The sequence below is a fragment of the Argopecten irradians genome, chromosome 15, assembly GCF_041381155.1.
Source record: "Argopecten irradians isolate NY chromosome 15, Ai_NY, whole genome shotgun sequence".
NCBI lineage: Eukaryota > Metazoa > Mollusca > Bivalvia > Pectinida > Pectinidae > Argopecten > Argopecten irradians.
The window spans coordinates 20,507,287-20,520,006 of NC_091148.1; positions in this window are offsets into that span (position 1 = coordinate 20,507,287).

Here is a 12,720-nt window from a genome sequence, read left to right on the forward strand (position 1 = left end):
AAATTCTCACTTAATTATTTTACAATTTGATGTAAGGTTAATTAAAACCGGTGTCAGAATACTCGGGTTATGATCTGGTGTCAATTGGTGTTTCAACCAGTATACAACCAGCTGAGTACTAGGTAGAATAGATTCAAATACAGGTACAGTCATTTCGTCACTGAATTCTTTCGGTACTTTCTGAAAGTCGTTCCGTAATTGAATTTCGTAATCTTGGCCATTGTATTTCGTAATTTCGTAATTGAATTCCGTTATCTTTGAGAACAGGTACGTATTTATAGTAAATATGATGTAGTATTTAGTTCTATTAAAGTGCCATATTTTGACCATTAGTACCTGTGAGGGTGGACACCATAAACATCGAATAACTCTAAACATATCATACATCGCCCCTACTGTCAGTCGGATTTAGCTGGTTTATAATCTTGGTACATACATTCACATAGGATATTGTAGACAAGAGATGTACCTATTTTATCTACATATCAATTTCATTTTGTGTGTGTGGAGAACTGTGATAGTACATGTATGAACATCACTAAGTGGATGTAAATGAGTAAGAAAGATGTTAAGATTGAAGAATATTCGTTTATGCTTCAATAACGTAATGAGACTTTAACAGGTGGCAATTGAAGGGGGACAACTCTTCCGTGCCTAATGTGGTAATTTGAGAATTACCAATAAAATTCATATATGACAGTTAAACAAATAATTACCATATTTTGTTATTATTGTGTGCATACGTAGTCTTATTGCTGTGTATTGGTAAGGGCCATACAAATTTAATTTTCGCATATCCCTTTAATATAACGCATTAACATGCATCATATAATATTTTGTATAATATTGACCAACAAATTGGATTTATAAAGAGGAGACGTATAAAAATGATTATAAATTATAAATTTCAAACAAGAAAACAACAAAATAGACACAAGGACATGAACAACACAAAATATTTGAATATAATTTAAAATTATCTATTTTATACTGCAACGCATTGAATATTAAATAGGTGTTTATAAATGTAATATTTATATATTACCAATAAATCGCATTCCATTCCATTGTATATTATTGTGTTATTTGATCATAAAGCTTTTAACAATATATCTAAAACCACTTTCACCCTATGGAGATATACATATATGATCTATATGACCCATATCTATCATATATATACGTTTTTATATTGAAAAAAATATATATATTAAGTGCATTGTTCATAGTTAACTGACTATTGTGTGCATTCCCTATGTCCGTATTTTGCCGTCATAATCTCACAGTACACCGACTCCTATACCTTGTGGATCAAGTGTGTTCATTTCACAATTGAGATTATTTCGTTTTCCGGACAATTGAGGTCGATTATTTCATAATTCCGGATAGTTTATCGTTTATATAACCCAAGATATTGATTTGCATCGCAATATCCTATTGTATTGTATTCTTTACACACAGATGATGTGATTGCTGTTCATTGTAACAGTTATACTTGTTCACAATATCATATTATCAAAGATTTCGCTTGTGTTCACGGATTCTAGCAGAAATGCGAATATAGCGCAAAAACATTCAGTAATGCGTTATTCTTTATTTCTAGTATTATGAGTTTAATAAATGAACCTTAATAACATATTAACTCTGAGTTAGTGGGGAATCGCCTACCTGACTCCGTCTATATTAGGGTCGTCGACTAATGTGTTCTGTCAGCGTCGTGTGGTTGGAACGCACACGAACATACATGTATATCTTACGCGTATATCCGCTTTGATACTCTTGCCTAACCCATGACGATGCGTGTTTCACAGTTTAAACCCCGATAACAGTTGATTATCGAATATGTTCAAACCATGGTGAGTAAACACCTACAACGCCTCTCATTGGTTGTCTCTGATCTCTCTCGATTCCGATTGAATGACCTATGACATTTAACCTCGGGCTACTTTTAATAGCGCGTGCTCTTTTTGTTATCGTCTGTCAATAACCAAATGTAAACATGACCACGTTTTTGGAATTGTCGGCTGTAAACTTTGGCGATACAGTGTCAGTGTCAGGTAAGTTGGGTGTCGTCAAGGAGAAATGAAACAACCTGGAGTTTGAATCTTATGAAATTCAATTTGATAATGCAAGCGAGATATCGTGTTGATATTGAGTCTGAAAAATCTTCAATGGTTGTTCACAGCGTAAAAATATCCCGATACACACTGAAAGTAAGCAAAAAACTGCTGTAAACTGCTGTATAATCTAACTCTTATAAGTTGATTGAAAATTCGAAGCTTTACCTTGGTTGGGACTTTAAAACTTTGCAAGTGCAGGGAATTTTGTCATACTAAAGACTAAAAACTATTTACATATATGCAAACAATACGGCGAGGCTTCTTGGTCCATACCTCGAGCTATATTGGTTCAAATGTTCATTAAATAAATACTAAACACTACGGTGACTCCTACTTATATTGGGGAGACATTTACTTTTAAATGATGTATCATTAGTATGATTAGTATGATAATAATATATTCATGACACAGCGATATATTACATAATAACAACCATAAATTCACACCTGAACGGGTGTAGGATGCGGTTGGTAGGAGGGCTGTTTTGAAGTTCTTTGTCCAATGCTGATATAAAGTGACGTTCACAAACAACACATCCGGTTGTTGTCACAAGTAGAATGCACACATATACACATGTCCAGCTTATAATTTGACAATATTCAAACACTTTAAAGATGCTCCACCGCTGACAAATGGTATATTTTCAAAAACGGGAACAAACGATTAAGTATTTTTCTTCAGTTACAAAAGTTACTTACTTTGAGTTTCTAATTTTAATTCAAGTTAATAATATGAAAAATAATAAATTGCATATCGCAATAAATCCGTAGCACTATATTCTATATAGAATGAAGTTATGATTGCGCATGCACCAAAAGCGAAATAATTAATTTTATGTTATTTTTTGTGCTAATTAGGCATGCATATACACGATTTAACACCAATTATTGCTCAAATGATGAATCTCATTTATGCTCTGTCGGCGGTGGAGCATCTTTAATGAAATGGGTTTTTTTAAACACTGCTACACAAATTAAGGGAGTCAATTCATTCGTGATTGAGAAGCATTCGATATTGCAATCCTGAACTAAGGAATGATTAATGTCTAACAGACGTGCATTCCTCTTATATGACATTTAAAACCAGTGACTATATTACTTTTGGTTCACATTGAGGCATCATATGATTTTTATCGACATTGTTCACTCTTTATCTTCTTATCATTAAAAGAAAGGACAGTACCGTGTATCGTAGACTTGTTTGTATAACAAATAGATGATTAAGACGGTGCGAACCTATGTGATTATGTATGTGTATTCATGTACATAAGCAAGTAAACAATATAGTGTACGTAGTATACTAAGGTGTCAACTAAATCCTATATGCTGATAGAGTTTCTTAGCCAAATTTTAAAACTGCATTATCTGCCCCTAGCTTGTAAGTAAAGAATATCAAACTTTGCTTATTGCTCAGACAAAAATCAACATTTTTTTAACTTTTAAACAGTGATAATTTAGATATTCTAGAGAATAGTGGACTGTTCATGATATCATATAGATAATACATCACTAGTTTATAGTTAATACATTCAGTTTTACACACAAACAATAGTCAGGAATATTAAATAATCAACAAGTTTTGGAAGAGGAGGGAGGCCATAGCACTTTAAGAAAAAAACATGTCAACCAACAAAAGACAGGGACATTAGAATCTTATTTTCACTGATATGGAAATGCTAAGCATATAAGTGTGGAAGTATAACCTATTGGTGTTTAGATTTTACAATTTAGTGAAGATAAAGTGATTTAAGTATTCAGCAAGAAATGCAGAAAAGCAACATTTTTTAACGGGACAAACAATTAAGCACACTGACTGCTATTGTTGTGATGGTTTAAAAAACAGTTACTATTTTTCTTTTTTCTGTGAAGCATTGAATCTGTCAAAAGTCATAACAGCGAGGTCATCTTTAATTTTTAGGAGACAGGGTAATATATAAGCGGTTCTGAGCACAGGTTAACTGTGTATTATTATTATTTTCTTAAAGAAATCTTTGGTTTTGTCAATATTGCGAATACTCATACTAATCAGACACCCAATTTGGAAATCATTGATTAAGTTTGTCGTGTGTGTGCTCAAAGCAGTGAAATTCCAGTGAAATCACAATTTACATCAAATAGCTATGTCTGATTCAGAATACCTCAAAACCAAGCACACCACCAAATTGTTTTTATTCCATTTTTATCATTGGTATGAATTCCTATTTTCAAAAATCAAAATAAGAAAAAAGTAAGCCGTCATAAAAAAATTCTTTTCACCAAAACAGATCTTAAACACGCATTAAATGGTCAGTGTGCGGTAGTTGATAATAATGTAATATGTGTTCATTAACTCATTAGTTATAGAACATGCCTCGTAACTTTATAAGGTCAAGACCATATATATATATATATGCATGCTCAAATGATATTTGGTAGTAAACTTAATTAGCATTTTAAAACACACTGATGACTGCTGCCCACCATTTTATTTGCTAGCAGATATGATACATTTAAACACCCGATAAAAGATAACACAAACGACGGGAATGTATGAGCAATGGTGACGTTGTCAACATTGAACTTGGTGTATTCAATTTAACTGTGAATCCACGGAGAAAAGTATGTATGTCTTTATCTAACGGATTTATATTGTTGATTTAGTTTTGTTATTGATGATTGTTAATTCAATGTGTTAGTATTTGTTAATGCACTCAAAGCCTGAGTTCATGTGATTGGTATCCTACCAGGAAGTTATTAAGTGTATACTTCCCCTGTACCTTATACAGTAGTTATACACTGTGTATTAAAGAGGGGCCATGGTGGCCGAGTTGTTTATATGTCTCGACATATGACCACAAGCCCTCCACTTCTGAGTCGCGAGTTCGGGTCCTTAATGGGGCAGTTGCAGTTGCAGGTACTGACCGCTGGTCAGTGATTTTTCTGCGGGTACTCCGGCTTTCCTTCACCAAAAAACCTCGCACGTCTTTACATAATCCTGGCTGTTAATAGAACGTTAAACTATATAAACGAAGTGTATTAAAGACTACCTGGTTGGGAGGGGGCAATGTTGCGCAATAGTATTGTCGAGGGATACAATGTACCTTGACACTTTCTCTTTCAACCAGGCCAAAATGTGTTCAATACAAAATACTCTGATTTGCATAAAACAATTTCCTTTCTTTCAAGATACAAAAATGTGAACACTTCAAGAGCATCTCGCAACGTTACCGTATCTTTTTTTTACACAAATGTTGTTATATTATAAGTGCAATTTTTCAATTATCGCATATCTGTGTTTCTTCAAACGACATTGACCGTAACAATATAAAACTGGTGAACAGTCAGAAAAGCAACATATGTGTCCTTCTTCGTAAACCACAACCTGACCACCATATTGATGTCTTGGTTAAGCACAAAATGGCGTCATGTAATAGTGACGTCACCATATAGTCACGCCCAATATCGATAGTGCCCCAGACAAATGGCGCTATGGTAAATAGTACCCTTGTGTGTAGCCAATCAAAAGTCGTCGGTATTATATAACGTGATGCACTAACTTGCATATACGTTGTACGTGCAATATAACCTTAAGCTTTAATTATCATTACATCTATGTTTTATACAATCTCATAATGAACACTTAATTAATAAGACATCATATGGTTTTGTTTGGTTTTATTAACTTAACGTCATATTAACAGCCAGTGTCATGTAAAGACGAGCCAGGTTTGTTGGTGGAGGAAAGCCGGAGTATCCGGAGAAAAACCACCGTCCATCACCAGCAGTATGTACCTGGCAACTGCCCCACATGGGATTCGAACCCGAATGCCAGAAGTGGAGGGCTTGCGGTTATATGTCGGGACATCTTAACCACTCACCCACCACGGCTCCATATTATATGCATATATTTTTCACATATCGATAAATGACATTTATCAATATTCATTCAAAACCTCTAGATATTTTGCAATGTCATTTGACTTAATAACATGGACTTTTACCAAATGTAACAAATGCTAAATCAGAGGATAAAAAATAGGCCATGTTTTTAATGATGATTAATATGTCATTTCAATAGTACGTGTTCTAGGTCTAAACAATACAACCATACGACAGAAGCATAATTAGCTCCCTAAGTAAACAATAAATTGCTTTTTCTGCATAGTAAGTCCACCTACGAACCACTGTAACCTTCTACAACAGCTGTTGAAAACATTAGAAACCAACGTAAACATAAACATTGTTTTATATATTTTCCATAGATTACCGTGTATCAGAAATTCGGCAAACAACGTGAAATATATTCAAAGTCAGATATATAATTATTTATTTATTATGAATTTTATTTAGTGTACAAAGCTACACATATGTCAATTGTCAGACAACTATGTAACACTTCAACAAGCTTTAGAGTTTAGTTTCATTCAATTGATTCCCTCGGGCTCTGATAGTAGAAACTACTTCAGTGGAGATAATTACTGCAGAAATGTGACCACCTATCTTGATATGCAAACAAAACCACGTTATCTGCAAACACACATATTTGATTGTATCAGTGATATACCTGTACAGGTAAGCACGCATATCATTGTGTTCTAAGATTAGTGTACGCCGTTATACTTCAAGTCATGCGCGCGTAGGGGATTAAGTACAGCCCAAATTGTAACCCTTGTTTAAAGAGTGATATAAACAATGAAGATTGAAACGTTGTTGAAGACAGTAGTCTAATTGTGATGAAGAGGTTATCGCAGTTTAGTATCATTTTCCTAAAAATGGATATGGGCATGATTAATGTATCCTGTGATCAGTCTATGAAAACTGAATATAATCCAAGAACGCCGCTATTGAACACAATACTATAGACTGAATCCAGTGCGATCGTCATGCCTTGTTATGTTATCCCACTGATTATTACAATCATTCTTTAATTAATTTATTTTTCTTCTTTTGAATTATTTCTGCGTTCCGAACAGGTATTCAAGGATAATAATTCGTAATTTATGAGTAAGGTTAGCCGTGATTCAAACATAGACATGCTTCTGTAGGGTTCATAGTAAATACGCTGTATAACGATAGCCATTTCAGCAACAAACTATAAAGTAGCCTGCGATTTAATGCCATTATCGTACATAATCCAGGAATTAACTCTATACTATTTTACACCAGTTACGCTTGATTTTTCCTCATATGTTCGAATGTCATTAACCGCTTTGAATCATTTCACAAATAATCGGTTTCTTGATTAGACATTCATCAATTTAGTGAACTAGAATAAAAGTGTTGGTGATTACGGATGACGTCAGTATAAGAGCAGGATATCATATCGTAAATTTGAAGACAAACTCACTAAATATGACCCCCCCCCCTTTTTTGTAATTTTGTACGTCTTTATAATCATTAAAAGTAAAGTATCATTGTTTGAAAACCTCGTCGATCGCTTTTCGCAGATCATACCCTGTGGATACTGCTACACTACATTACCTGTACCCATACTTACTTACTTTAAAAAAAACTAACACATATGCATGTAAAATCTCACTAATTATTTTACAATTTGATGTAAGGTTAATTAAAACCGGTGTCAGAATACTCGGGTTATGATCTGGTGTCAATCGGTGTTTCAACCAGTATACAACCAGCTGAGTACTAGGTGGAATATATTCAAATACGGGTACAGTCATTTCGGCACTGAATTCTTTCGGTACTTTCTGAAAGTCGTTCCGTAATTGAATTTCGTAATCTTGTCCATTGTATTTCGTAATTTCGTAATTGAATTCCGTTATCTTTGAGAACAGGTACGTGTTTATAGTAAATATGATGTAGTATTTAGTTCTATTAAAGTGCCATATTTTGACCATTAGTACCTGTGAGGATGGACACCATAAACATCGAATAACTCTAAACATATCATACATCGCCCCTACTGTCAGTCAGATTTAGCTGGTTATAATCTCGGTACATACATTCACATAGGATATTGTAGACAAGATATGTACCTATTTTATCTACATATAAATTTCATTTTGTGTGTGTGGAGAACTGTGATAGTACATGTATGAACATCACTAAGTGGATGTAAATGAGTTAGTAAGATGTTATGATTGAATAACGCTTGTTTATGCTTTCAATAACGTAAGGAAATTTTAACAGGTGGCAATTGAAGGGAGACAACTCTTGCGTGCCTAATGTGGTAATTTGAGAACTACCAATAAAATTCATATATGACAGTTAAACAAATATTTACCATATTTTGCTATTATTGTATGCATACGTATTCTTATTGCTGTGTATTGGTAAGGGCCATACAAATTTAATTTTCGCATATCCCTTTAATATAACGCATTAACATGCATCATATGATGTTTTGTATAATATTGACAAACAAATTGGATTTTATAAAGAGGAGATGTATAAAAATGATTATAAATTATAAATTTCAAACAAGGGAACAACAAAATAGAAACAAGGACATGAAAAACACAAAATATTTTAAGATAATTTAAAATTATCAATTTTATACTGCAACGCATTGAATATATATATAGGTGTTTATAAATGTAATATTTATAATATTACCAATAAATCGCATTCCATTTCATTCTATATGATTGTGTTATTTGATCACAAAGCCATTAACAATATATTTAAAGTGAATAGTCGGGCAAAGGAAACCAGTCTAAATGCTTTGGCCTTCCAAAAGTCATTGCATACCATAATGATGGTCAAGTTCTGCTTACGGTGTCCAGTTTTGACCATTGAAATTTTGGGGAAGCCCCGTGTATATTTAGCACAGTTCTAAATATAAATTCGCCAAACTCTTTCAAAACGAGGCTGCGTGGAAATGTCAACATGGACATGTGTTTCTCAGTCGTGTCGGTTTCGTTTCGTGTGATTAACCACTAATGCGGTATGTAAATTGCTGTTTTGAGATGATACATTTGATGCAAATGAAGTATTCTTACATTAAGACAATGCCTTGTAATCATTTTTCAATAAAAGCATCTTTAGACATGGAAATCGACACAAATATTCGGCCGATGCAGAGATGGGGCCCCGACAAGGGGCAATTATTGCAGCATCGCAATCGTCGTATTTCAAATCAACCAAATCATGAAGGTTAAATACAAATAATCGTAACATAATTTCCCATTTAAAACCACGCGAAAACGTTCTATACAAGGTCCATGCATGTAGCTGTCAAAGATGTGAAAATACATTAGCTCATACATAGATATTTTAAAAGTACAATATATGTGTTCAATTATTCGTGAAGTTTTTTGCTGAGATTTAATTAAATTATCTATGTCTCTGTTTTTTTTGTAAACAAATATTTGAGTTCTGGAGAGAGATGACATGAATGTCCAGCTGGAAGGAAAGAAACTTTTATGATGTATATGTATTGTACAATGTATATGTAAACGTACATTCCATGTAGCTGCTATAGAATTACAACTAGGAAATTCTCTCAAACATTGATAATATTCAATTCTTCGCATTCATGTAGGCCTATGCTGTGAGAATTAACACATCATATATATTTCCAGAAAACATATAGGCCTACATGTATATTACTGTCCTTTTCTGTTGTTTCTAGTTCTTTTTGTGCTCTGGAGAAAAAGATGATTTAGTGGGAAGAAAAGTAATTAATTAAGAGAAATGTGTACAACAGTACTTTGTCTGTAGCCGAGGGGTTCTATACTGTTTTAATAGTCCAGTAATTAATAATTAAATTGAAAATTTCAAAATTAAGATCAAATTGTAAATTCCATTTTTGAATGAAGCGGTTCCCCTCCTTTGAGAGTACACAGTGTGTATACCCTTTTTGGTTTTTAGGAATAATACCTGAATAGGAACCTGAAATAACATGACAATCAATCACTGGACAATCAGGTATGTGTGTGTTGGGAGGGGGGGGCTAAAAGACAAGAATCATGAGGTTGGGAAGTTGTAACTTGAGTGGGGGGTTGAAATATAGAAGAAATAGCTACATATAATTAGAAGTGGAAGGTTTTTTTATCATTGATCTGGTCATTGCATATTTGGGGTTTACATGGCTTTTTTTGGTTATTTAGTCTCATTGATTTTGGAGCAACTTTGAATTCATATGGTACTGTATATCTTTCTTTCTTCCATGTGTAGCTATTTCTTCTGTATTTCACTCCCCCGCCCAAGTTACAACTTCCCAATAGGTACCACTTTTTTGTTTAGAACTCAAATCAAAGACGTATGTACATAGTACTACATACTACATTTTAGTCTATGTGTTTGTAATCACTGTTACTACAGTTTAAATACATAAATGTTCTATGTACAAGTTACACATAGACAATAAATGTGAAATTTGGTTCAGACAAAAAGATTTGTAACATTTCAGATAACTTGCTAGTTTTTTGGTTTAATTTATATGCTGAGTCTACTCTCTTGTAAAGTATAATTTAGAAATCCTAAGACAATGGTATCTCTATTGCTATATGTAAAAAAAAATCCTTATATTTTAAAAGTAATTGAAAAGCTATCTCTCTAGCCCTGCCAAACAAATTGGCAGGCATGTGGATGCAAGATTATAATCACTGGATCTAGAGGACTAATATAAACAAATATTTCTATAAAGTTAAACAATGAAAAAGTATAGCATCATAATTTTATTTAATGATTACAGTTGAAAGGAACAATAAATTAATACTGTTTAAATGTTCTGTTCATGATCTTCTAGGTCCATATCGGTAAAGTTTACTTTCAAGAGCACTCAAATCAACATTCTTCAGTCTTCATATGATGCTAATTGTATGTATATGTATACATACGCTTGTATACAGGTCCAAGGGATGAACTTGCTGTATTCATGTCACTATGCATACATGGTGCCTGAAAAAGAACCAACAATTTTTTTGTATCTGTTGAATATGACAAAAATTGAAATGATCAATTTCAAATTTATATAAATGAATAAATGTAGGTTATTTCTATAGGTTTTTTTTTATTTTAGGGAAAACCTTTTATAAGTTGTGAATGTGTCACTGATGCATTTGATAGAATCAAATATTGTTTCAAAAAAGATACAAAATTCATTATCTATAGTTCCAACAAAAATTCAGAATAATTATAAATGATACATGGCTGCAGTACATTTCAACTTTGTAAAGTTTGTCATATACACATGGACCAGGTACAGTTGTAATAAATATACAAACACTATTTATTATTATGATCAGAAATAATACTGTGTGTGTCCTCCAAAATATATCTAAAGAACAAGCTAAAACCTACATGTACATATGTATATGTTTGTGTATACCACTACCAGAACATATACAGAACAATAATTTACAAATTAAAAATCTATAAATATATACAACAGAACTGTATGAATAGACCGGTAGCATAATATAGATTGATTGAAACAAATCTTAGCTTGATAATGCACTAGCGGTTACATTCTAACTGTACATGCATTACAACGGTAAATTTTATAAATATATACAGGGCATTACCCCTAAAGAGGCCCCATGAAAGAACCGCTATTTACCCAAGGGTTACGTTTTACGCGATTGGGGAACAGGTATGAAACATGTGACCATATGTGACAACTCATTCATGAAAAAATACTGCTAGGGACTAATTACATAATGATCAAAATACGAAGACTCACTCACTATCAGCTGAGCAGGGAGTACCGGGTTGTAGGCCTGTACAGTAGCTAGCGGTCCGGAGCCGCGTGCTCGTTTGAACTGTTTTTTTCACTATATCAAGTTGTATTAACACTCTCCATGCGTCGTAATGTTAACCGAGTCATATGTTTGGATTGTCGCTGCTCCATTGCCTTTCCTTTCGCATTTTAGGGGAGTCAGTTGGTTGTTTTGGCGGAAACCTTTTGGTTCAAAACTACGGTAGCCATGTTTTGTTTACTACGGAGAGTGGTGGATGTTGCGCATGCGTTAAGATTGACCTGCACTGATAGCCGGTCGGGAGCATTTCTAGGATTCCTATAATATATATTAATTTCTTCGCATACAGAGCGATTTTGGTGGGTGATTTTATTTTTCTATTTCATAAGAAATTATACTGGATATATTAACACCATGTTTACCGATTTTAGCCCTTCTTTGCCCGACTATTCGCTTTAAAACCACTTTGACCCTATAGACATATACATATATGATATATATGACCCATATCTATCATAAATATAACGTTTTTATATTGAAAAAAATATATATATATGATACTGAGTAAGAAAGATGTCAAGATTGAAGAATATTCGTTTATGCTTCAATAACGTAATGAAACTTAAACAGGTGACAATTGAAGGGGGGACAACTCTTGCGTGCTTGATGTGGTACTTTAAGAACTACCGTGCAACGTATCGTTACTGACAAGTTTAGCACCAATAAAATTCATATATGACAGTTAAACAAATATTTTGCCATTATTGTATGCATACGTATTCGTATTGCTGTGTATTGATAAGGGTCATACAAATTTGATTTTCGCATATCCCTTTAATATAAGGCATTAACACCATCAAAGAATATAAAATATTGATAAACAAATTGGATTTATAAAGAGGAGGCGTATAAAAATGATTATGAATTATTAATTTCAAACAAGAGAACAACAAAAT